This window comes from Amborella trichopoda, chromosome 11 (genome assembly GCF_054954075.1).
Source record: "Amborella trichopoda isolate Santa Cruz 75 chromosome 11, AtrichopodaSantaCruz75HAP2 v2.0, whole genome shotgun sequence".
NCBI classification, from domain to species: domain Eukaryota; kingdom Viridiplantae; phylum Streptophyta; class Magnoliopsida; order Amborellales; family Amborellaceae; genus Amborella; species Amborella trichopoda.
In genome coordinates, this window is record NC_142346.1 from 13990174 (window position 1) to 14018002 (window position 27829).

Below are 27829 nucleotides of genomic sequence, written 5' to 3' on the forward strand. Positions count from 1 at the left end.
AATCATTACATTCTCTCTCTTTATATTATATATATAATATATATACCCATCTCTTCCCTCTTAAATTTATACGTCTTTTAAATATTACGCATCTCTTTATATTATATATCAATAACTTCCCTCTTGAATCCACATCTTCTTAATATCACATTCTATTTGACAAATATTTATTTATTGCATCTCTAAATCTAGATCCATAGCTTCCATCCTGCATACACATCTTTTCTAAATATCAAAATCTATAAAATATAAATCTGTTCATTTCTTCCCGCTTGAATCCACATCTTGTTAATATCACATTCTATTTGATAGATATCAATTTCTTGCCTCTCTCCCGCTTGAATCCACATCTTCTTAATATCACATTCTATTTGATAGATATCAATTTTTTGCCTCTTTAAATCTACATCCATATCTTCCCTCGTGCATCCACATCTCTTCAAAATATCAAAATTTATATGATATATATACATATCTTTCCTCTCAAAATCTACACATGCATTATAAATATCATTATGGTTGTGAAAAAAATAACATTTCAAACCCTAAAAATAATGTATATAGTAACATATTATTTAAATCGTCAATTGTCCAAAAATCTTCAAATTTCATAATTGGTGATAGAAGTGAATTTTTGAGCCATCACGGAGATTTTCAATACATTTTCTCGATGGAGAGACTTTACCTTGTTTACATAAAGCCTATGCCTTTTGGAAACTACATCTTTTTCTAAATCATTTTTATGCTAATACGTTTTAATTTACTTATCGAGTCGAGCCGGACTCGACTCGGGAATCGTTTGCAACCGAGCCGGTTCTACGAAATAACTGGGAATCGCTCGTGTCCAGAGAGAACTGGGCGATTCCCAATAGTGAATCGCGAGTCTTACACGTGGCCGTGAACGATTCACTATTGGAATCGCGAGTCTTACACGAGGCCGCCTCACTGGAGTAATTCACTATTGAAATCACGAGTCTTACACGTGGCCGCGGGTGATTCACTATTGGAATCGCGAGTCTTACACGTGGCCGCCTCACAGGAGCAATTCACTATTGAAATTGCGAGTCTTACACGTGGCCGCCTCATGAGAGCAACACGTAGCACCTAAAAAACCTTCACACGTGGTAACTCACCTCACATATCGGCCCCATCGCTTTCTACACGTGCAATGTAATATCTATTACACATGAATATATAGAGAACAAAGCAACGTTCATCCTTCGATGTGGGATAATTCCGACAAAAAATCATTAAAACAAGACAATTGAATATATATTATTATAGAAGCTATTATATTCACATTAGGCGACGTGGTGGTGTTGGTTAACATCTTCGATTAGAAGGGGGAGGTCTAGAGTTTGAACCCTTTAGTGCACGAGTCCTCGTTTTTTGTTGTCAAAAAAAATTTTGTTATAAAAAATAGAAAAAATAAAAAATAAAAGGCTTTTCAAGATAAAGATAAAAAAGATAATACAACTTTTTTTTATTTTTCTTGTAAAAAAAAATACAAAGTAATATAACAAATATTTCTCGCAAAAAAATAAAATAAAAGGCATAAAAAAATAAAATGTACTTTGGCAGCATCATTTTTTTATTTTTCTTGTAAAATAAAATAAAAAGTAATACAACAAGCAAAAAAAATATAGTACAACATCTTCTTCTTTTGTCAAAAAAAAAAAAAGATAATCAACAAGTATCATATTTTTCTTGTAAAAAAACATAAAAGATTACACAATAAGTATTTCTTGTCAAAAAAATAAAATGTATTTCTTAATACAACCAAGGAATAAATGGTATGATTATATTTTTTTATTGTTATAACATTATGGTCATTAACATAAATTTAGTAATATTAATTTAAAGATAGGATTCATACAATGATGCCATTTGAAATCTCTCTCTTTCTACTAAGTAGTACTAACAATCTCTTCCACTAATTTATTCTAAAAACCTAAAAAATTAAAGAAAATTGGTACGCATTCTAATAATTTCTAAATAGATAACCAAATATTTTATTTTATTTATTAATTTTTGTATTATAAATCATGTAGTGTATTATTTTTATTACAGTTGTCAATAATACATTTTAAATTAGATGATATTATAAAATATTTTGGATTTGATATTATTTATATAATAAAACAAATATAAAATATTGTTGGCATATAATATTATAGTTAGTTAGGTTGTAATAATTTGGGTTTTTTTGCAGATTAGGGTTTTCAGCCAATTCGAGATTTTAGTGGCAAATTTTTCATTGATTTAGTCAACTCTTTATTATAATCCATATATGATTATATACTTAATCCATGATAATTCTATGATTTCTTTTGTGTGACGTAAATTTAAAGGTCAACATAAGTTCATACAGGGAAAAAACATCTTAATATTCATAAATTGATGAAAACAATAAAAGTTAATAATGTAGTACCCCCATTTCTTATTGGATTCCTAAAAAACAACATTTATAATGAATTTTAATAATTATTTTGAATTTTTTTAAGGCTTAATCCGAGTGATTTGGGCCGATTCCCGATCTGGTTCACTGATTTGGATCGATTTTTGGGATGTCCGATCCAAGTCACCGATCCGTTTTTTAAACCACAGATATATACCCTTCTCTTCCAAAGTTATAAATTTTTTTTTATTAATAAACAAACCAAATTTATAAGGATAAACATCTAAAAACGTAAAACAATGAATTTTTATGAAATCAAACTTTTTAATTTTGTAAACCTGGTCATAATTTTCACCTCCCAAAAAAGAATGGTTATTCAGTAAAGATACAAATTTGTAAATATTTGTTCTTCTATCATAACATTATCTTCTCTCTCTTTATAGTATATATATGATATATATACTCATCTCTTCCCTCCTAAATGTACACGTCTTTTCAATAGCACGCCTCTCTTTATATTAAGTATATCCATTTCTTCCTTCTCTAAATATATACCCTATCTCTTCCCTCCTGAATCTACGTCTTCTTAATATCATCATTCTATTTGATAGATATTAAATTTCTCGCCTTTCAAAATCTACATCCATATCTTCCCTCTTACATCCACATCTCTTCTAAATATCAAAATCTATATGATATTATATCTATCAATCTATTCCCTCTTGAATCCACATCTTTTTAACATCATATTCTATATATCAATTTCTTACCTTTCTAAATCTACATCCATATCTTCCCCCTCTCATCCACATCTCTTCTAAATTTCAAAATTTATATGATATATATACATCTCTTTCCTCTTAAAATCTACACATGTATTATAAATATCATTGTGGTTGTGAAAAAAATAAAATTTCAAGCCCTAAAAACAATGTATATAGTAACATATTATTTAAACCGTCCATTGTCCTAAAAATCTTCAAATTTCATAATTGGTGATGGAAATGGACTTTAGAGTCATTATTGAGATTTTCAATGTTTAAAACAAAACATTTTCTCGATGGGGAGACATTACTTTGTTTACATAAAGCCTAGGCCCATTGGAAACTACATCATTTTTTAAATCCTTTCTATATTATTTCAATACTTTTTAATTTACTAACAAATATTTTATCATTAGCTTATGAATTTATTTTTTGAGGTGCAAAATTGTTCCTCTGCTCATTTCAACATAAAAGATTTTTGGGGCGATATATGTCTAAGAAAAATCATAAAAGAACATTTATAATTATTCTTTTTTATTAAAAAACAAGCTAATTCTATAAGGATAAACATCTAAAATCAGAAAATAATGAATTTCTTTAAAAGAAAAATTTCTAAATTTTGGAAATCGGCTCATAAATTTTTATTTCTAAAAAACAAAATATTATTTCAATGAAGATAAACATCTATATCGATTCTTCTATTATATCTATATCGTCTCTCTTTTTGTATTATATATACCCATCTTTGCTAAATTTATAATTTTTTTAACTAAGAAACAAACCAATTCTGTAAGGATAAACAACTAAAAACATAAAATAATGAATTTCTATGAAATAAAAATTTCTAAATTTTGAAAACCAGGTAATAATTCCTCCCCCTCCAAAATGCTAATTCAATAAAGATAAACATCCCTTAGATATCCAATCTTCTATTATATATATCTTTCTCTCTGCCTCTCTCTTTATATTATATACATACCCATCTTTTTCAAATTTATAATTTTTCCTTTTATTAAAAAACGAGCTAATTCTGTAAGGATAAATATCTAAAAACAAAAATATAAACATCTAAAAAAAAAAAAATTTAATTCAATGTTTATAAACATCTTTAACTTATCCATTTCTCTATTATTTATATATACCCATCTCTTCCAAATTTATAATTTTTCTTTTTTATTAAAGAAAAAAAACCAATTCTATAAGGATAAATATCTACAAACATAAAATAATGAATTTCTATAAAATAAAAATTTCTAATTTTTGGAAACCTGGTCATAATTTTTCCTTCAAGAATGCTAATTAAGTGAAGATAAACATCTCTCAATATCTATTCTTCTATTATATCATTCTCTTCTCTCTTTTCATATTATATATATAATATATATACTCATATCTTCCCTCCTAAATCTACACGTCTTTTAAATATCAGCATCTTTTTATATTAAATATATCCGTATTTTTCTCTCCTTAATCCACATCTTCTTAATATCATATTCTATTTGATAGATATCTATTTATTAGCTCGCTAAATCTATATCCATATCTTCCCTCTTGCCTCTACATCTCTTTTAAAGATCAAAATCTATATGATATATGTTTGTCTATCTCTTCTTTTATGAATCCACATCTTCTTAATATCACATTCTATCATGCCTCCACTTCTCTTCTAAATGTCAAAATCTATATGATATATATATATATATATATATATATATATATATATATCTTCTCTCGTGAATCCACATCTTTTTAATATTACATTCTATTTGATAGATATCAATTTCTTGCCTCTTTAAATCTATATCTATATCTTCCCTCTTGCATCCACATCTTTTCATATATATATATATATATATATATATATATATATATATATATATATATATATATATATATTCTCTCCTGAATCCATATCTTCCCTCCTACATCTACATCTCTTCTAAATATCAAAATCTACATGATATATATACATCTATTTCCTCTCAAAATCTACACATGTATTATAAATATCATTGTGGTTGTGAAAAAAAAGGATTTCAAGACCTAAAACTAATGCATATAGTAACATATTATTTAAACCGTCTATTGCCCTAAAAATCTTCAAATTTTATAATCGATAATGGAAGTAAATTTTAGAGCCATCATGGAGATTTTCAATGTCCATAACATTTTCTCGATGGGGAGATTTTACCTTATTTACATAAAGCCTAGGCTCTTTGGAAACTACATCATTTTTTAAATCAATTTTATGTTATTTCAATAATTTTTAAATTACTAGCAGATAATTTATCATTAACTTATCAATTGATTTTTTAAGTTGCAAAATTTTTCAACTGCTCACTTTAGCGTAAAGGATTTTTGGGGAGATGTATGTTTGAGAAAAATAAAAAAAAAAATTATAATTTTTGTTTTTTACTAGAAAACAAGCTAATTCTAATAGAATAACAATCTAAAATAAGAAAATAATGAACTATGAAATAAAAATTACTAGATTTTGGAAATCGGCTCATAAAATTTTATTTCCTCCAAACAAATGTTATTTCAATGAAGATAAACATTTCTAATATATTGATTTTTCTATTATATAGATCTCTTTTCTCTCTTTGGATTATATATATCCATCTCTTTCAAATTTATAAGTTTTTTTAATTAAAAACAAACAATTCTATAAGGATATAAAATAATGAATTTCTATGAAATAAAAATTTCTAAAAATCAGTTGATGATGCTCCCCCACAAAAATGCTAATTCATTGAAAATAAACATCTCTTATATATCCATTCTTCTAGTGTATCAATCTCTTTCTCTATCTCTCTCTTTATATTATACATATACTCATCTCTTTCAAATTTATAATTTATTTTTTTATTAAAAAACGAGCTAGTTCTATAAGGATAAATATCTAAAAACAAAAATATAAACATCTAAAAATAGAAAAAAATAAAAACTAATTGAATGTAGATAAACATTTATAACTTATTCATTCTTCTATTATTTATATATACCCATCTCTTCAAAATTTATAATTTTTTTTTCATTAAAAAACAAACCAATTCTATAAGGATAAACATCTATAAACATAAAATAATGAATTTTTATGTAATAAAAACATCTAAATTTTGGAAAACTGGTCATAATTTTCCACTCCCCCAAAACAATGCTAATTCAGTGAAGATAAACATCTTTAAATATCCATTCTTCTATTATATCCTTCTCTTATTAAAAATAGTGTATATAGCAATATATTATTTAAACTGTCCATTACCCTAAAAATCTTCAAATTTCATAATCGGTGATTGAAATGGATTTTAGAGCTATCATGGAAATTTTCAATCTACACATGTATTATAAATATCTCTGTGGTTGTGGAAAAAAATAGGACTTCAAGCCTTAAAAATAGTGTATATTGTAACATATTATTTAAACCAGTGGTTTAAAAAACGGATCAGTGGCCCGGATCGGGCACCCCAAAAACCCATCCGGATCGGTGAATCGGTGAATAGCCCGAATCAATAGGATTATGCTTAAAAAAAATCTAAAAAAAGCATTAAAATTCAGTATAAATGTTGTTTTTTAAAAATCCAATAAGAAATCGGGGTATTACATTATTAATTTTCATCAATATATGAATATTGAGATATTTTTTCTCTGTATGAACTTATTTTAACTATTAAATTATATCACACAAAATAAAAATCATGGAACTATCTTTGTTGAAGTATATAATCGTACATGGAACACAATAAAGAATGGTTTTTTTATAAGAACCTTTTAGTTTTTTTTGACAAAAACCTTTTATTTTTTTATAATAAATGTTTGTCGTATTACATTTTTTTTTTGTTTTTAGCAAGAACCTTTTTTTTGACAAAAAATACTTGTTGTATTATTATTTTTTTATAATAACCTTTTTTTTTTTACAAAAACTTTTTACTTTTTTGACAAAAACCTTTTATTTCTTGGACAAAAAAAAAAAATTTGAGAAGAAAAATAATTGATAAGAACCTTTCATTTTTTTTATAAGAAACTTTTTATTTTATTGATAAGAAAAAAATTTGACAAAAGCGAAATTGATAAAAAAAGCCTTTTATTTTTTTGATAAGAACAAAATTTGACATTTTTTTTTTTTTATAAGAAACTTTTTATTTTTTGATAAGAAAAAAATTTGACAAAAAGTGAAATTGATAAAAAAGATCTATCATTTTTTTGGTAAGAAAAAAATTTGACAAAAAAAAAGAATCATTTTTTTTGTAAGAAAAAAATTTAACAAAAAATTTTGTTTTTTATAAGAAACTTTTTATTTTATTAATAAAAAAAAAAAATTGACCAAAAAAAAGAAAAAAACAATGTTTTCTCCTGAGAGGGGATTCAAACCAACATTCTCCACACAAGGAAGGTATGTGATAATCGATATGCAACATGCAACTTAATGATATTAAAAGCGCAAACAAAATAGTATAATATATTAATATTTCAAGTTAATACCTTTTCAATTATCCGACATCGAAAAGGTAAAAGGAAATGTTTGTGAATAAATACTTTTTCTTACCCATTGAGGATAATGAGTGCAAAACAATGAGAGCCACGTGGTGAGGCGTGCAGACCTTAGGTTATTGTAATTTTTAACCTATACACTGTTGAAAAATCGGGAGATTCATGACGTAAAATGCTATCTGGAGACTTTCAATGTCCAAAACACTTTCTTGATTGTGAGACTTTACGTACTGAGTCGAACTGGTAAAAATGCCATATGAAGACTTTCAATGTCCAAAACACTTTCTTGATTGTGAGACTTTACATTGTTTACATAATTCTTGATTGTGAGACTTTACCTTGTTTACATAAAGCCTAGGCCCTTTGGAAACTTCATTCTTTTTTAAATCCATTTTATGCTACTTCAATACTTTTTAATTTACTAACAATTAGTTTATCATTAGCTTATGAATTAATTTTTTAAGTTGCAAAATTGTTCAACTGCTCATTTCAACATAAATGATTTTTGGGGCGATGTATGTCTAAGAAAAATCATAAAAGAAAAATTTATAATTTTTCTTTTTTACTAAAAAACAAGCTAATTCTATAAGGATAAACATCTAAAATAAGAAAATAATGAATTTCTATGAAATAAAAATTTCTAAATTTTGAGAATAGGCTCATAAATTTTTATTTCCCCGAACAAAAATGTTATTTCAACGAAGATAAACATCTATAACATATCAAATCTTCTCTCTTTGTATTATATATACCCATCTCTTTCAAATTTATAAATTTTTTTTTAATAAAAAACAATGCCAATTATGCAAGGACATACATCTAAAAATAAAAAAATAATGAAGTTCTATGAAATAAAAATTTCTAAATTTTGAAAATAGGGTGATAACTCCCTCCCTCGTAAAAAAAAAAAAAAAAATGCTAATCAATGAAGATGAACATCTCTTACATATCCACTCTTCTATTATATCTATTTCTTCTCTGTCTCTCGTTTTACATTATATATATACCTACCTATCTCTTTCAAATTTATGATTTTTCCTTTTATTAAAAAACGAGCCAATTCTATAAAGATAAACATCTAAAAACAGAAAAAATGAAAAAAAAAAACTAATTTAATGTAGATAAACATCTAAAACTTATCTATTCCTCTAATATTTATATATATCCATCTCTTCCAAATTTATAATTTTTCTTTTTGGGTTTGGGTTTGAGTCTAAAACCTGGACCTGAATACTATTCGGGTCCGGGTCTGGGTCTAGCTGGACTTGACCCGTTTCCACCTTTGTTCCAAGATCCCATTTCCCTTTATTTAATTATAGAGGTGGTAGTTGAGATGGGCCGATTTTAGGTGTGGCAATGGGTGGTGGACTCAGACCCAGACCCAGACCCAGTCCCGGACCTAGACCCAGACTAGAATATATTTAGGTCTAGGTTTTATACCTGGACTTGATCTGTCAAGTCCAAAATTGGACCCATACCCATATCCGTAGGGTCCCGGGTCTAGCCGGGTCCATACCCATATCCGTAGGGTCCTGGGTCTAGCCGGGTCCATTACAACCCTATGACTATGAGTTAGGGTACCGGGCTGGGTCCATTACAACCCTATGACTATGAGTTAGGGTCCCGGGACTAGCCGGGTCCATTACAACCCTATGACCATGAGTTTTTGGGTCCATTACAATCCTATGACTATGAGCCCTATGACTATGAGTTTTTTGGTCCATTACAACCCTATGACTATGAGTTAGGGTCCCCTTCTTCTTCTTCTTCTTCTTCTTCATCATCATCATCATATAAAATATAAAACCGGGGCACCTTTCTTTCTTATCAAAGAAGAGAGGGAGAGAAGCAAACATTTCCTTTCTTGTTCGGGAGAAAGAGAGTATAACGTCTCATTCAAATATCTCTTTGGTAAAAAGGGTAAATGCAACTTTCTATCTTATCTATGTTGAGATCGAAGATGTTGTCTCGTCCATTATCTGTATTGTATGAATCAGAGAAGCCTCAAGAGGATGATACGGCGAAGAGTAAATAATACTGAATTTAAAACGAATTTAGTATTTTCTTTCATAAATGGTGAAGAGTTTTGCCATCTCTATTTTCTTATTTATATGGCTAAGTTATGATGGATTTTTATGCAAATTGCACGTTTCTCTCTCTAGAGCTCATTTCTCTCTGGAAATTTAAAATCCTCTATTTTGGAACTTTAGCAATGATTGGGGGACTATTGTTTCTGAATTTTGAATCATGGGATGGTCTGGTCCTAGTGTTTTCTCTGAAATGGGACTTTTCGGTTTTGCAGGAGGCCTTTTAAGCTTGAGGAAAATTTAGAGAGAGAGAGAGAGAGAGAGAGGTGATTTGTCTTATTTCCTATTCTGTTTCTGAGCTTGCATGCTTATTTCCTTCGTCTTAATATCTATTAAAATTATTGGATTTCTCTCTCTTAACAGGATGGGGAGGAATACCTTCTCCCTTTACCAAAATTGGGTAAGTATTTATTATCTTGAACTTCCTTTATCAAAATTTTTATCTTGTTATTTGTACTCTTGTCAAATTGGGAATGGCATTGTGTGAACTTAGTAGAGTTAAATTGAATTGAGTTTTTTTGTGCAGATAAAAGTACGGCTAGAAAAGGGAAGATTTTGAAGCAATTACTATTTGAATCTGAAGAACACAAGAAACAATTAGAGACTGAAAGAAAAAGTGAGTTTTATGAAATTGAATTGCTTAAAATGATCATCTTTGGTTTGTAAAACAATGTACAGTGTACTTTTGCATGAGTATTTTCCATGAAGTACAACATTCACGAATAATATATGGATATGGTTGTTGACGCTGTGTATGATTAATATTACTAAAACTTAAAGATACTTTTGAGGAGAATTCAAGAACTTTTACTCACAAGGAAGAATGCAATTTGTGTATAACTTATGGAAAGGAATTTTGTATTTGTATCAATTCTACATTTTATTAGTTTTTTAATCTTATTTTTGTATTTCGAAATCGGAAATTGGCCTTAATCGCTTTGAAACACCATATTCCCATGTTTATTACTTTTTGATTAATATCTAATTCATCAAAGAAACATAGATTTATGCAACACTTTTGCTCTTCTTTTTTTTTTTTTGCCTTTTTGGGTATGGTTTTTATTTTTTTGTGGGGGGGGGGGGGGGATTCCCGATTCGGGTTGTCAAATTGATCAGTCCGGATTAGTCCATTAGGGGGGGGGGGGGGGGGGAGGGGGTCATAATCTCTAGGTGTTGAAACATTGTTCGAATCCCATATCATTAGCAAAGATGTTCCAATTTATCATGAAAACTTATGGCACTAATCAAAATTTGCCAATCCTGAGGAAGATTATGTAGGTGTTATTTCCATTGTGCCCTAAGAATGCTAACACCCTTCATGAGGAAAAATGTGATTATGGGCTTAGGGGTAAAAGACCGATAAACCAATGTGATTTTTTTAGCTACAATGCAAATCAACCTTCAAAGTGTACCGTTAGAGTTGGAATTTTTGGGGTAAAAGTTTGTACATTTTTTATTCGCACTTTCTGTAGTGGCTTAAACAATAGATAAGCTTGTCGGCTAGTATAATCTTTTTTTGGCTTAAGTTATATTTATTATTACCCCAATATTTTTTAATAATTAGGGCCTACCTTTATTATATAGAATACACTATCTTATCAAAAACTAATATTCTCTGGATAATATTATCTTATTAGTTGTTTGGTACATTTCTTTAACCATGTATAATATTATTAAATTATAATATTATTAAATTATTAACTTTTTTAGCCCGTTCCAACTATTTTTACATATTTTTAACAAACAATATGTGATTCTCGACAAATTATTGTGAATAAAACAAGAACAACTTCTCGAAAGATAAAATTATCTGTAAACCACTAATAAGTTTATATTAAATAACTTTTTAATGGACATTGCCAAACAATAACTATTTCATTATCAGGATTAATTTTATTGAAACAATTACCATGGATTAATTTTATTGAAACAATTACCATGGATAATGAGTACATCCAAATACTCCATGTGCCAATATGTGAAAGATTCTATGCTTATGTAGGAGCATAATATTCATTTACTTGTTAGAGTAAAACCTAACCTAGGTGAATTTGTAAGACATATTCTATCCTCTTCAAACTTGCAACCAAAAAAATAAAAAGTAAAAGATCAATCGCACGCTCTTTATATGCCTGAAGATAGTCCTAACATTGCACATAGATCATCTAATTCTTGGACATCCAAATCAATATGTTAAAAAACTCAAAATTCATCTTCTTTTTAATACAATCATCTTGTGATTCTTACCCAAATTTCATATCTAAAATCATGCCCAAGCAGAACTTTGGCCAGAGGGAGTAAATGGTAAAGTAGGCTCTTGCAAGAGCACAGCATATGCACTTAAATGGTAGGAACCAATGCCTCTATTGCTTGTCAATCCGTTTAGGGACACTTCTACCAAAGGGTGTGGTTTGTATATGGCCAAGGCCAAAACAATTAAGGACCCGGTTTCTATGCGGCCAAGCCCGCATGTGTAGAAATGCGGTTCTCTTAATAAATATATTTTTGAGATGAATTTTAAGATTTAAATTTTAAAGATATGTAATCTCTAACATAGAGATCATGAATATGAATAAATAAATAAATAAATTTAAAAAACTTGAACTAAAAATTTTGGTAAGAAAACATTTGGACCGTTAGTTTCCATTGTTTTTAGATGTAACACCTACTTGCAGCATTCTTTAAGATTGATGATTTACACTTTCTAGACCGCATATGTAGAAATGCGGTCTAAACCATATGAAACAATTTTCCAACAATTAAAATAAGGCGCATTTTTAAATAGTTTCGAAAGATGTTGTTTCAATACTGTAAATTTTTATCCCTAATTATAAAATTGAAAGCTTAAAAAATAGTGTAGATTGATCAGATCTATGAATACTTGAAAATCTTGAAAATTGATGGTTCAGATATTATATTACTAGTTGCATTATTTTCAACACTTAAAATCCATTTTTTCTCATGTCCATATGTCTTGAGGTTGAGATGATCGATTTGAAGAATTTTGGGCATGAAAACAACCTCTTCTAGTGAACTTTTGAGGTGTGCCATAATTTGATTGTTTAGGGCTTTGCCCTTATATAAACTTTTTCTCCTACCAAAAAGGCAGAAAAAAGGAAAAACCTTTTATTAAGGTTTCAATTTGCATTTTCAAAATTTACCAAAAGTTAAAGGCATTTAAGCTATTTACGAATTCCGGATCGGATTTTCTAAACACAGGTGTTGAGGGTTTCTTTAAAATGAAATTCAATGTTGTCATTTCAATGAAAGTCGGGGCCATCCGAACATTTCAAGAGGAAATTCGATGTTGTCATTTTAGCGGAAGTTGAGGCCATCCAAACATTTCAAGAGGAAATTCGATGTTGTCATTTTAACGGAAGTTGAGGCCATCCGAACATTTCAAGAGAAAGGTTGCGCCGGTAGTCTCCTCTTTATCAAAGAATGCAATATCGCAAATTATCCTAGACGTCCATGTAGGATGCATCTGCGGGAGCATATACTATACTTTAACTCCCTCGGGCAAAACAGCGACTAGAGGATAAAAGCATGATTCTAAAAGGTTTAAGAGAAATTTTCTCTATTTTGAACCAATAGCTTTAGATAATTATTGTTTTTTTGGGATTGTATACAATAAGACTATTTACTTTTGACATAATGAAGTCACAATTGTAAAATTTGGACGTGGCACAAAATTTCAGAAAATTTCTTTTGAAGTTTGAGTATGGTCACTGGGAAAAATACTACCATCTAATTTCACATACAATGATCAAGATTAATTGTGACCACTTTATACTAAAGATAAATGGTTTGATTGTAGACTTTTCTTTTTGTTTTTTTTATGGCTGGGTGGTAGGATTCAAACTTGAGAGACACATCAAGGTAGCAATGTTAGGGATGCAAATCTAGTGGAGTTGGTTTAACCTAGGTTCAAGTTTAAACTTGGGTGTAGATCGGGCTGTTTGGGTCTAGGACTAGCTTGAACTGTTTCGTTAGTTCTGGGTTGAGTTAGACCTTGCTCAGATTTGAAATTATCTATAGTTTTTGGTATGTGAGTGTGAGAAGCATATGTGTCCAATTTATCTACATCCAATGTGTAGGAAAAATGATGAAATTCAAATTCTAACATACCTTTCGTATCATCCTATCAAGATTAGATGGCTAAAAGCTATTCTAGTCATTTCTTGATGGGGGTAGACCTGACTATTACCTACATCCATAGTTAAACCAAATGATCCAACTAATGTCTTGTCCTATAATTCGACAATGGACAACTAGAGATGCATACCCCAGTCACCACTTTAGCATACAATTGTCCATCTCTTGCAATCTTTTTTACTCATTTTCGAATCCAACAGCAAGATGTGCAATTATTTTTTATGTGCCTAATGATAGCATGCGCCATAACCATCTTTGGTCCATATAATATATAGGAAATTTTTTGTAAATGTATCCACTTTGTACTATTGAAGTAAGGCGCATCTAAAGAAGTTATAAAATAAAGTTCGTTTCAATACTAAAAAAAACTCTCAAATTCATCATCCCAATCCTGAGTTGAATGGTTATAAAAAAAAAAATATTTTAAGTCATTAAAACAATATTTGTAATGCATTATCAAGCTTCTAGACCATGTATTATAAAAAAATTTAACTTTTTATAGATATGCTCGACTGCATCATTTTTTGAGCTTTAAATTTTATGGTTATGGGCGACAATAGATTTTCATGCCCTCGTAATGTCTTTCGGCACCAAAACTGTATCTTTGGGAATGTTTTTGAGGAGCGCCTTATATATATATATATATATATATATATATATATATATATATATATATATATATATATATATATATATATATATATATATATATATATATATATATATTTATATTTATATGAAAAATGCTGGGATTATGCCACTAGTTCAAATGAACATATGAGCCTGACGACCCAAATTGAATCTGGGCCGATCTGACGGTTACGATCTCATTTCGTATTTTAATTTTAATTTTTTGTCTATAAATTCAAATAACTTGAAATTTTAGGCGTCCATTCCTCTCATCAAGGTGTACCTAATAAAAATATTTAAAAAATAATTAGTAATAAATAAATTGACCAAAATACTCTTAAAATATTTTAGGAGTATTTTGATCAATTTATTTATTACAAACTATTTTTTTGATATTTTTATTAGATTCTCCTATTTTTTAAAAACATACGCCTAAAATTTAAAATTATTTGGATTTATAAAAAAAATATTAAAATTTAAATACGAAATGAGGACGTGACTGTCAAATCGGCCTATATTCAATCTGGGCTGTTGGGCTCATATGAACACATATGTTCATAAGAACTAGTGGGTTATGATCATTCCTATATATATATAGAAAAGTTTATATAGAGCCGAGGCTCTAAACAATCAGATTAGAGCCTACCTCAAAACTTTCACTAGAAGAGGTTGTTTTAATGTCCAAATATTCTGATCATCTCAACATCAAGATGCATGACATGAGAAAAAAAATATTTCAAGTTTTGAAAATAACGTATTTTATAACGCATTTTTGGATCGTCAATTTTCAAGATTTTCAAATTTTCATGGATTTGTTGATCTACACTATTTTGAAGATTTAAACTTTATAAATAAATATGAAAATATATTTTAAGACATTCACAAAGATTTTCAGTATTGAAACCACATTTCTCAACAGTATTTGAAGGTAGGCTCTAATTTGATTGTTTAGAGCCTAGGCTCTATACAAACTGCACCCCATATATATATATATATATATATATATATATATATATATATATATATATATACTGCAACTCTAAATGTTGAACTTGAGGGCAAAATCTTAAGGGTACAGTTTGCATATGGATGCATCTGTAGGTGTAGAGTTAAGGTGCACCTTCAAATTTTATCATGGTATATAATTTTGATGTAAAATGTTCTTAAGATTATCTCAAAATCTATTTTTATATCTAATTATAAAATTTTAAATTTAAAAAATAGTTAAAATCAAGTAGATCTATAAACATATGAAATTCTTGAAGATGGACGGTGTAGATAATGTGTTGTAAAATGCACTATTTTTTAGACTTAAAATCTTTTTATTTTCCATAGTCATATATCTCGATATCGAGATGATCAATCAAACGGGTTTTCAACATTTAAACTACCTTTTTCAATGGATTTTTGAGGGGCATCTGTAGTTCTACATTATAAGGATCTTTATATAAACTTTTTCCAATTCTTAAAGGAAAGGTTTCTATACTTCCCATACAATATAGAAGCCGGCCAATTTTGATGAAGAGAGCCACTCACCGTTTGATCCTAGATCCGATGTCTTAAAGTATTTTATTTTTAGTTTTTTGTATACAAATTGTATGAATATGAAATTTGGTATGTGCCATCTTCTCATTGGGGCACACCTATAAAAAATGTTAAAAATAATTTTTGGATAAAATATAATAACCAAAATACCCTTAAAATTTTCAGAGGTATTTTGGTCATTTAATTTTTTTTTGAAAGTATTTTTTTTATATTTTTCGTTAATACGAGTTTAATAGAGGATTGGATGTACAAAATTTGGTATTAAAATAGTTTATAGAAAAAAATTAAAAATAAAAAAGTGTAAGAATGTGACATTGTGATTGGAGCAATCTTAGCCCTCCATTCAGAATGGATGGTTGGATAACGGGATGTATATAAGTTTTATGTTGTAGGGGAAGCATAGAAAGCTTGCCCAAATTTTAATGCCCATATCTCTTGGAAGTAAGTAATATCCAAAAAAATATTATTTGTTTCTTAAAATTGGGGATTAACGTCTCAACTAAATATGGAAATCATATCTGGGAAAAGTTTATATAGAGCCGAAGCTCTAAATAATGACATCCAAGCCTCCCTAAAAAATTTCACTAGATGATAAGTGTTGGAACCACATTTTTCGACACTATTTAAAGGTGGGCTCTAATTTGATTCTTTAGAGCCTAGGCTCTATACAAACCACACCCATCATATCTTCATGCAAGTTGCTATGGGAAATCAAGGCAAATCAACAACATAGAGAGAGTACGAATCTTCCACTGAAGAGGAATGAAAGTGAACCAATTATTATTCTAGAGAGCAACGAGAGCACTAGTTTTACCATAAATAATATAATTAGAAATCAAGATCCCAAAAAACTCATAATAATATTCAATAACAAACAAAAGCCAAATCGCCAATCAATTCATTTCATGGGTACAAATAACAATTAACACAACAAATCACGCCACATTCAACATTAATTTTAAAAAAAAAAGAGGAGAAAAAAAAACAAAAAAACCTTGACAGCTAATTAATTGGCAGAATTTTGTGGTAAAAAAATCTTACAGGTTTAGAGCTCAAAGTTTGCATATTTAGGTTTAGGTTTTATTGAATATCCTCAAGACTATTCACAGTTTGCATGTTTAGTTTTAGGGTTTACAGGTTTAGGGTTTTATTGGACCCTTCAAGATTATACCATGAATTGTTTAAGCTTTTTTTCATCAAATACTGATCATTTTCTACAAAAAATCACCCAATCACTCATTTTATCATTAATACATCGACTATATGCTATAGACAAGCTCAAGTCTTCAATTTAGGTAAGGTATTAAGATTTGGATTTCACATTTTTTTTTACTCCCAAAGCCCTGAATCTGTCATTCCTTTTTGTTCTTTTTCAAATCTCAACCAAAAAACCTGAATTTTATTTCAAAATCTTGGTAATTTGACCCACTAGCAAAGCCCTGGAGAAATTGCCTAAAAATGTTTGATGTAAGTGAGGTTTTCGTATCCAATTTGAGATTTTTCTTTACCGCAAAGCCCAATCTGCCACTACTTGTTTTTCTTTCTAAAATAGTAGCCGAAAAATTTGACATTTGTTGATAATTGATCCCATCAGCAAAACCCAAGCTAAATTGGTTAAAAAATGATAGAAATCTCCATACGAAAAATAAAACGAACAAATAAAATCCTACTAGTGAATTTTTTGAGGTAGGCTCAAATTTGATTATTTGGAGCCTCGGCTCCATATAAACTTTTCCCTTTGATAAATGCATCAAAATATGTAACATATGTATCAAAATTTTCCCACAACCAACTAAATAAGATCAGCCCTTTTAACATATTTGAAGGCAAAAGTTAATATAAGGTTGCAACCTTAAAATGTAGAATTACAGATGCATCTCAAAAACTCATCGAAAATGTTGTTTTAGTGTTGAGAAACCGTCTAATTGATCATCTCAATAGCGAGATGTATGAATATGGAAAAAAAAAAAAGTTTTTGAGCCTCATAAATAATACATCTTGCAACACATTATCTAGACCGTCCATTTTCAAGACTCTCATATGTTTATCGATCTACTTTATTTTAACCATTTTTGGAGTTTAAAATTTTCTAATTAGATATGAAAATAGATTTTAAGATAATCCTAAGAATTTTTTACAACAAAATTACATGTTATGACAAAATTTGGAGGTGCGCCTTTATTTGGATTGTTTAAGGTTGCAACCTTATAGAAACCACACCTTTATTTGAATATTTTTTAATTTTTGTATAAACCCATAATAGCCCAATACATCCAAGCTAGCTGATCCACTGAGTCGACTTGGACCCAGCCGTAGCCAGGTTGGACCACCAGACCCGACATTTCAAACAATGATATTGAACATTGGTGACACAAAATGTTCATCATATTGCTGAGCTTTCTTTTCCTCTCATGCTCAAATTCTCTCCCCCCAATTAATTAGAGTTAAGAAATATTAATCACACCAATATCTATCTCACCACGCTCTATGCATTAGCTGTCCATTTATATTTCCACTCTCTCTCTCTCTCTAACATTAGGAATAAAGGCCCGTTGGTTAATATGTAAAACTTGAAGAGAAGAGTGTTTAAGGAATCCCACATCGTTGAGGAATGGAAGTATGTCATGGTGGAAGAGTTATATAAGAGATGGATATCCTTCGTAGCCAAAGCCCGGAGCTGTGTGGTGAGCACAGAGCGAACTATTCTTTCGCCTTTTACTAAAGAATACCGTGAGCTCGTCACAAATAGCGGCATACGCCTATTTTTGGCAGGGTTATCTCCTTTGAGATTAAGCCCTAACAAAACAAAATTAAAAAAGTTCGCAGGGCATTCTCCTTTGAGATTACCGTTATTCTATATACAAAAGAAGGGTATATAAGATAACCCTTTGAGATTAAGCTCTAACAAAAAAAAATTAAACATGTTCGCAGGGTATTCTCTTTTGAGATTACCGTTATTCTATATACAAAAGAAGGGTATATAAGTGTCAAACTTTTGTCATGTTGGTTATGTCACACCTTCTATAGAAGACATCATACTCTTGTTAATGACAAAAACAATATTTTTATTAAAAGAAAAAAATAATATTTTTATTAAAAGAAAGTTTTATGTATAAAAGAATGGTATATAAGAATCTAACTTATTGAGTACAACGATAAATTACTTTGTAGTGTGAGCATCTTAATATAATCCTATTATAGATGTTGAGAATACAGTAACATGATAAATAATATGATAGATCATTTACCATTGGTTCAAGGTCACAATTATTTATGACCAACTTATGATCGTTCGATGTGGAATCTAATAGTTTGGGTATGTTATAAAATTCGAGAATTTTTTTTTTTTTGCACTTTGAGCTTGATTAATAGAATAAATGAAGCCACCCAATTTTACATCCAATGGTCAAAATTAATTGTGATAAACTAATAACTTTGTACCAAAGGTAAAAAGTCTCACTGTATATGTTTCCCGATAGATTTTGAGGATGTATTATAGATAGAAAATATATACAATGAGATCATTTATTTTTGACACATAGAGGATACAATCATAATTGATATTTAGATTTAAAATTGGATGGTTGAGGACTGACTATACAATTGATATGATCAAACGGATGTCCCATACGACCAATCAATGTGCTCAAGACGATCAAATTCATCCACTTTCACTTCGTATCTGAAATCAGGGTCTTGCTCTCTCAAACTTGTATATGGCATTAGAAGCTTAGCAATGTCATTTTTGCGTTCCCCGACGCCTTGATAAAAGAGAGGTAATTTCGTACGTCCCTATCACTAAAAGGCAAATGACGCGGTTCAAGGCCCAACTCCAAGTCCAAATGTCCGAAGTATGCACTTCACATCCATTCCAGCTTTCAAAAATAATGCAATTCGCTCTTCGATACTTTTAGGTATACTACGATGTGCTGGTAGAAAACGTAGTTCATTCTCACTCAATAATGCATAGTTACAATCATTGGTAAAATAAGATACCCTCCATTTTAGACTACTGAATATCACATATATTCATTTTAGCTGGACATCTACAACGTGCTGTTTTTCATTTCCTTTTGCCACCACTCCCTTTTTTTTGGTTTAGAAAAACCAGACACACTCTGCTTTCTTGCAATGCATCTACTTGTCTCATTCAACCCATAACTTTTATCTTGCCGTACAATGAAACCACAACTCTTGGCAAAGTTGCAATAAAGTTCATATGCCATTTGTTCAGTTGGAAATAGTTGATTCACATAAGGAAGTTCACCAATGGCAATTGATTGTATTCGGGATTGATTTGTATTTTCCGTCCCTTGCAACATTTCCTCAGATGCCATACCCTATTCATGTTGAACAAGCAACAAGTAAGCAAATATGTAGTAAACTTTGTAATATTATCCATATCACTTGGGGAATTACCGTCGAACTTGCTTGATGCAACCATATCATAAAATTCATCCATGGATGATGTAACATAGAATCCATCAATCTTGCTTGGTTCAGCCACATCATGAAAGTCATCCATGGACTAGATGCAATGGATTGGAGGTCATACACAAACTCTTATAAGATTCCAAGTGCTGAATGCTTATCAACGGCAGCACAATGTACAATTATAAGCAATTACTCAATATTCAAAGAATGAGAGATAGACTCTCATTCTCTCTCTGTCAAAATCATTTAATGCTTTTGTATCTCGCTTTGAGGTTAATGCTTCTGTCTGCAATGGCCTACCTTTCTCTCTCATCTTCCATCTGGTTTCAAATAGAAAGCTCTCTTTCTCCTCTGTGAATTGGATTTAATACCATTGTCTCTGTTTTTCTTGTTCGGTACTACTGTCTCTCTTTCCAAGTTTGAAGCATTTTCTTAAATCCATTTTTTTATCATTATCTAACGTTACTCGATGTTTGCCACTACCCGCTCTCTCCCTCTCTCGTCACTACTACTCTCCGTGTGTGTGTAAATCATGGATTCAATGGACTGCAGAAAATGTTCACCAGTATCAAGAGTTCTCTAGATCATATCTGGTTTTTCTTTCTAGATCATATCCCAACAAATCTGGTTTTTCTCTCTAGATCATAGTCAAGAAAGAGAGCAAAATCAAAGTCAAGAAATACACCATGCAAATCAATAGGGGAAAACCCCTGAAATCTAGAGAGAGAAACATTTAGAGCAACAAAATTGCGTAAGAGAAAAAGCAAAATTATACCCAAGAATGGAAAAAAAAATGACAGTCAAGATTAAATACCTGTTTGTCCTTATAAGTATTGAGATTTTATATTTCCTTGTTCAGTTGGAATGAGAAAGAGGGATCCTGAGAGAGAGAGCAAAGGGAGATAGAGATCGCTTGGAACTGGAAAAGGAAGAGAGAGAGAGCTTTGTGTTGGTATCAGTGTTTGTAAAATCGAACCGGAACGTTAACCGGTCATGAGGTTGGGAGCGGTTCGAATCAGAACCGGACTAATCGGAGCGGTTAACCAAACTAACTGGTCAAGTAGATTTTTTTTTTTAAAAACTGGATCAAAACCTCCCAAAAAGATAGAAAAACTTAGATTAAGTATACAATATCATATTACATATATTTATCTTATAAAACAAAATTGAAACAACTTTTTATATAATTTAATATTTAAATATTATGGAGATATGCGAGACAATTTATAATTTTACATAAATTCAATTGATGAAGTTACAAAGTCCAACTAACATTGGATGATGCAACATTATATGCTTCTATATTATTTTAATGTTCATGTTGAAAAATGTTGTTTTAATGTTGAAAAACCCTTTAATACGGTTTAGAATTGGATTTCATAGCGTATTTTTTGTAACATGATGAGCCCAATTTTGGAAGGGTTGTGAGTTAAGGTAGTAAGAGAGAGGACATAATTTACGTAGTAACTTGGTTATCAAAAACAAGGTGTGGGTCAAAGTGTTAAGTGTTGCTTCAAATGGCCAAATCTCATATTTATTTTAAAAAATACTGCCCAGTTGATTTTCAAATGGCCAAATCAATTTTAAAATGGCCAAACCTCATTTACTCAATAACCTTTTGGGTTAGGTTTTAACATGAAAAAAAAAAATTTTATATAAGATGGCAACTTTAAAATGTAGAATTAAGATGCATATTAATAAATAAAAAAAAGTTTAATTTTTTATCCATTTCGGCATGTGGAAGCATGAGAGATAAGTAAAACACTTTTTAGTTTCTACCTCTTTTCTTCGTAGTGGCTAATAAATAGATTTAAGGAGTATGAAGTTGCAAAAAATGATAGATAGCTTGTAACAAATAAAAAACAAATTAGAATAAAATGTCACAACTAAACAAGAAGTTGAGAACTAAGACAACAGTAACATGCACCAAAAATATCCTTAAAAAGAAATAACTTTTTTTCTCATATTCATCACAAAAAAAAATATTTTTATAAAAAAATATATAACATTAATACCAATCCAACAAGCTCACCAAAATTATATAACATTAAAAAGAAGGAAATATTTTTTTCTCATATTCATAAAAAAAAAAAAAAACATTTTTTTGTAAAAAAAAAAAAAAAACATAAAAAACAATCCAAAAAGCTCACCAAAAAAATATAAAATTAAAAAAAAAGAATATATTCTTTTTTTTCTCATATTTATCACAAATAACATATTTTTGTAAAAACAAAACGTAATTTTATTTAAAAACAAATTTTTTTTAAGAACCCCCTAAAATCGAGCCCAAGAATACATAAACTTTAGAGTCAAAATCAACCCCAAATCTTTCATTTTTTGAATAAATTGAGATGGGATATGATAGATACTTTATTTAAGATTCAAATGCCCCAAATTTCATAAAGATTTATTCACTATTGTAATCTTTATTCAAAAATTTGCAGATTTTTCACTTCACAAAAATTTTTGAAAAAAAACGCAGCAAAGAAAATTGATATAAAAATATTTAATCGGATTGTAAATCAAAATAATTAGTTTATTTGATACATGAGACCTTTATGATCAAACTTCAGCGATCAATTTGATAAAAATCGATCAATTGATCGATCAGAAATCAATTTGTTTGGATAAATAACAGTTCTTCGAGCAGCAGTACTTCGGGCCCAAAAAAACCTCAAATCTTCATCGTTTTGGAAATTTTGAAATATGTGAACATTGAATCCTTCAACAATGAATCAAAGCACTCCATTTTTATGAAAATCTATGCGGTATTGAGGCTGCATTTGATAGAATGGCGGAAAATTTTAATTTTCAAAAATCCCCATTTCAATCCACCAAGAACTCTTTGTTTTTGGAATTTTGATTCAATAATCGACGATTATAGAAACTTTCCGGTATATAACATCAATAGTTGACCGAAAAAAACAAAAACTATACAAAAAAAAAACCTCCAAAATCTTGTTATGTGAAGAATAACGGTCATGTATCAAATAATGACCGTTATTTGATGCGTTGAAAACACTGTTATATCGGGCGTTAAAACGGTAAACCGGATTGGTTAGAAAAAACCGGCCGGTTTATATTAAAAGCCGCCTGTTCGACCTCAAACTGGCTGGTTTTGGTGCCGATTTTTTTTGGAGAGTGTCGTCTTATGAGGTGTGTCGTAAAGTTGGCACTAACCGAACTCACCACCCCACCGATCGCGATCTAACATGCCGGTTTTGTGAACACTGGGTAGAGAGAGAGAGAGCAGGACAGTGGAGGGATGTTTTGTTTAACAGAGTAGCGGGAGAGAGTATTCTTAATAAAAAAAGGACAAAAATAACCTCATTGAATGAATGTTCTTCATTTGATTTTGTGGGTTTTTTAGTCCAAAACCCTTTAGATTATGCATTCTTAAACACTTGATTTGTCTAATAACTGAACGATCTTTATTCAATGTTAAGGCTTTGCATATTTTTCAGGCGCAACAATATTCTTTTGAAATTTTCCTCTTTTGAGGTTATGTGCAAGGTTGAAGGGATAGCAATCAAATTTAGGCGCAGGTGCCCTATTCTAGGTGTTGACACATATGACTATGAGGCCTTAGGTGTCTTAGCCTACAATTGTGGGAATCCAATGTTCATTTTAATTATCCAAAAATATATATCCAATGAACGTTGGATGAATATCTTGAGATCAGGGAAACCATTTTTTTCTCAGAGACCCGTTGGAGACATATTACGGTTAGTCTTTTTTCTCCCTATAAAATGGGAAGCCAGAGAGAGGAAGTGAATAGTAAAAAAAAAAACGTAGAGGGATACAGAGCTTCTTCTGTAAACACAACTTTACTTTCTCTATCTCTCTAAAAGGCAAGCAACAAGGGTTTCCTAAAAAAAAAATCTGGGCTCTGCGATCACCAGCCTCACAGAATCTCTTTTCTGATCTCGGGTTTAGTCTCATTCGTGCTCCATCAATTTTCACTAACATTGGTATCAGAGCATCCATGTTTCATCTTTCATATTGTTTTGGTGTTATTTTTCTTCATGAGTTTCTTGTTTTTATATATATATAGGGAAAAGTTTATATAGAGCCGAGGCTCTAAACAATCAAATTTGAATATACCTCAAAAATTTCACTAGAAGACGTAATTTTGATGCCCAAATATCTTCAAATTGATTATCTTGACATCAAGATGTATGGACATGAGAAAAAAATGGATTGAAAGTTTTGAAAATAGTGCATTTTGTAACGCATTTTTTGACCATCAATTTTCAAGTTTTCATAGATATGTCGATCTACACTATTTTTGAAGCTTGAAACGTTATAAGTAAATATGAAAATATGTTTTAAGGCCATCACAAAGGTTTTCAATCTTGAAACCACATTTCTCGATACTATTTGAAGGTAGGCTCTAATTTGACTGTTTAGAGCGTAGGCTCTATACAAACCACACACACACACACACACACACACACACACACACACACACATATATATATATATATATATATATATATATATATATATATATATATATATATATATATATATATATATATATATATATATATATATATATATATATATATATATATATATGCGCAATGACGCGTATTGTGCTCCAATGGTCCAATGGGTAAGATTTTTCCCATCTAATCAGACGACTCAAAATCGATGGGTTTGAAATTCAAACCCACTGCTTCTCTCACTCTATCACTCTCTCTCTCTCTCTCTATCTCTCGCTTTCTCTCTCTCTAAGCACACAATCTCTCCCCCTGTTATGTCTCGGTGGATTTTGATATTTCCCCAAACTTTTCGCCATTTCTTGTCTGCATCGATTGTCTCAGTGAATTTTGATGCTTTCATTATCAACAAGAAACCATGTGTATGAAATTCCAACTTTTGGGGGTTTCGGTTTTACAGACATTGAATGTCTTACATAAAGTCACTTTTTATTTATTTATTCATTGATTACGGGTTTTTTTTTAAGCTCATTCATCCATATTGAACATGAAGCATTTTGCAGTAAATGATATGAAATGCCAAATGTGGCAAAAAATTCTGTGAGATACCAACAATTTTTGGGGGTTTAGGTTTTACAGACATTGAATGTCTTACACAGAGCACCTTTTTTTTTTTTTTTTATTGATAAGTTTTTTTAAGCTCCTTCATCCATATTAAACATGAAGCATTTTGAAATTTCCTTAATCATATGGGAAATGATGGGGAACGCGATTTTTTGTGTTACACAAACATTGAATGTGTTACATATACATTGTCTCAGTAGATTTTGATATTTCCCCAAACTTTTCACCATTTCTTGTCTGCATTTATTGTCTCAATGGATTTTGATGCTTGCATTATCATTAAGAAATCATATGTATGAAATGCCAACTTTTGGGGGTTTCGGTTTTACAGACATTGAATGTCTTGCATAGAGCACGTTTTTTTTTTTTTGCTGTTTTTGTTTAAGCGCATTCATCCATATTGAACATGAAGCATTTTGCAGTAAATGAAGCCATTTGATCTTCCTTTATTAATCGATCACAGATTTTGCTTACTTATGATCTGTAAAAATTAATCAGTATGAAATGTCAACTTTTGGGGGTTTCGGTTTTACAAACATTTAATATCTTACACAGAGCACTTTTTATTTATTTATTTAAACTCCTTCATCCATATTAAACATGAAGCATTTTGCAGTAAATGAAGCCATTTGATCTTCCTTTATTAATCGATCACAGATTTTGCTAGCTTATGATCTGTAAAAATTAATCGATATGAAATGTCAACTTTTGGGGGTTTCGGTTTTACAAACATTTAATGTCTTACACAGAGCACTTTTTTTTATTTTTTATTTAAGCTCCTTCATCCATATTGAACATGAAGTATTTTGCAGTAAATGAAGCCATTTGATCTTCCTTTATTAATCGATCACATATTTTTTTTGCTTATGATCTCTACAAATTAATCCATCACAAATTTTGTGGCCACATTTGGGGGTTTCAGTTTTTCAGTGATTGAATGTATTACACAGAGCAACAAAACTATGATCATAGAAATTTATTTAGAACTTGGTATCTCACAAAATTTTTGGCCAGATTTGGGGGATTCATTTTTTCAGTGCTTGAATGTCTTACTCTGAGCAACAAAACTATGATCGTAGAAATTTCTTTAAAAATCTGTATCTCACAAAAATTTTGGCCACCTTTGGGGGTTTCGGTTTTCAGTGCTTGAATGTCTTACACTGAAAAACCATTTGATCTTCCTTTATTAATCGATCACATATTTTTTTTGCTTATGATCTCTACAAATTAATCCATCACAGATTTGGTGGCCAAATTTGGGAGTTTTGATTTTTCAGTGGTTGAATGACTTATATAGAACATTTTTTTTTTTTTTTGATTGCTGTCATTTTTTTTGAAGCTCCTTCATCCACATTGAACATGAAGCATTTTGATATTTCCTTCATCATATGGGAAATGATGGGGAACACGATTTCTTGTGGATGCCAATTTACCATGGTTGCTTGTGAATGCCAATTTACCATGGTTGCTCATGGATGCCAATTTACCATGATTGCTTATGGATGCCAATTTACCATGGTTGCTTATGAATCATGTCTTGCTTATTTAAAGTTTGAAGTATAGCATCTGTAATTGTTTATTCAAGTTGGATGATGACTTGTTTATGAGACATGATACTATTGATCCATGTTTACGACCTGACTCTCCCCAACAAAAAATGCGGTGCTGAACAAATACAAAAATATTATTGAGTTCACCCATTTAATAATGTAAATTGTTTCCAATAGAAAAAAAGCAAAGAACTTCTGATTGTAGCTTATGTTCCACGTTTTTTTAAGGAAAGGTTAACTTTGTATTAAAGAATTCTTTGGCACATGTGGGGATTTGGTTTTTCAATGATTGAACAGAATTTTTGCTTTGATGCATCATCACTTTTTTTATCATGTAATCCAAGCTAAATTTGTTATTTCACTTGATGAATAGCATGTCTCAAGTGATGATATGTTGCTTGCACATTTACAAAATCCATGCTTCAATGAATTTGGTGGTGATTTTAAGATTGGTTCACTTTTCATTTGTATCATCATGTTCTGTTCAACTTTTGTTCAAATAGTTCTTTTATGGTCACAGTTATCTTAATTTTTCTTTGAACTTGGACTATATTATTTGGATTTGTGTAAGTTTTATGAAAAATTATAGTGCTTAGCCCCCACTTTTGTATATGGAGATGTTATTATGTCTATATAAAGGTTTGAATACATATATTTATATAGTTTACCTTTTTATATAGGGGTTACTTGAAAAGCTTAGATCGAT

The 27829-nt window shown here is 30.0% G+C and overlaps 1 non-coding gene across 1 annotated transcript; it reads left to right on the top strand.

Moving 5' to 3' along the window:
• The first annotated feature begins 18745 nt into the window (after nucleotides 1–18745).
• Nucleotides 18746–18862, top strand: LOC148779760 (U5 spliceosomal RNA). The gene has a single exon (XR_016045116.1). It is a non-coding gene; the product is annotated as a U5 spliceosomal RNA (small nuclear RNA).
• Nucleotides 18863–27829: the final 8967 nt, after the last annotated feature.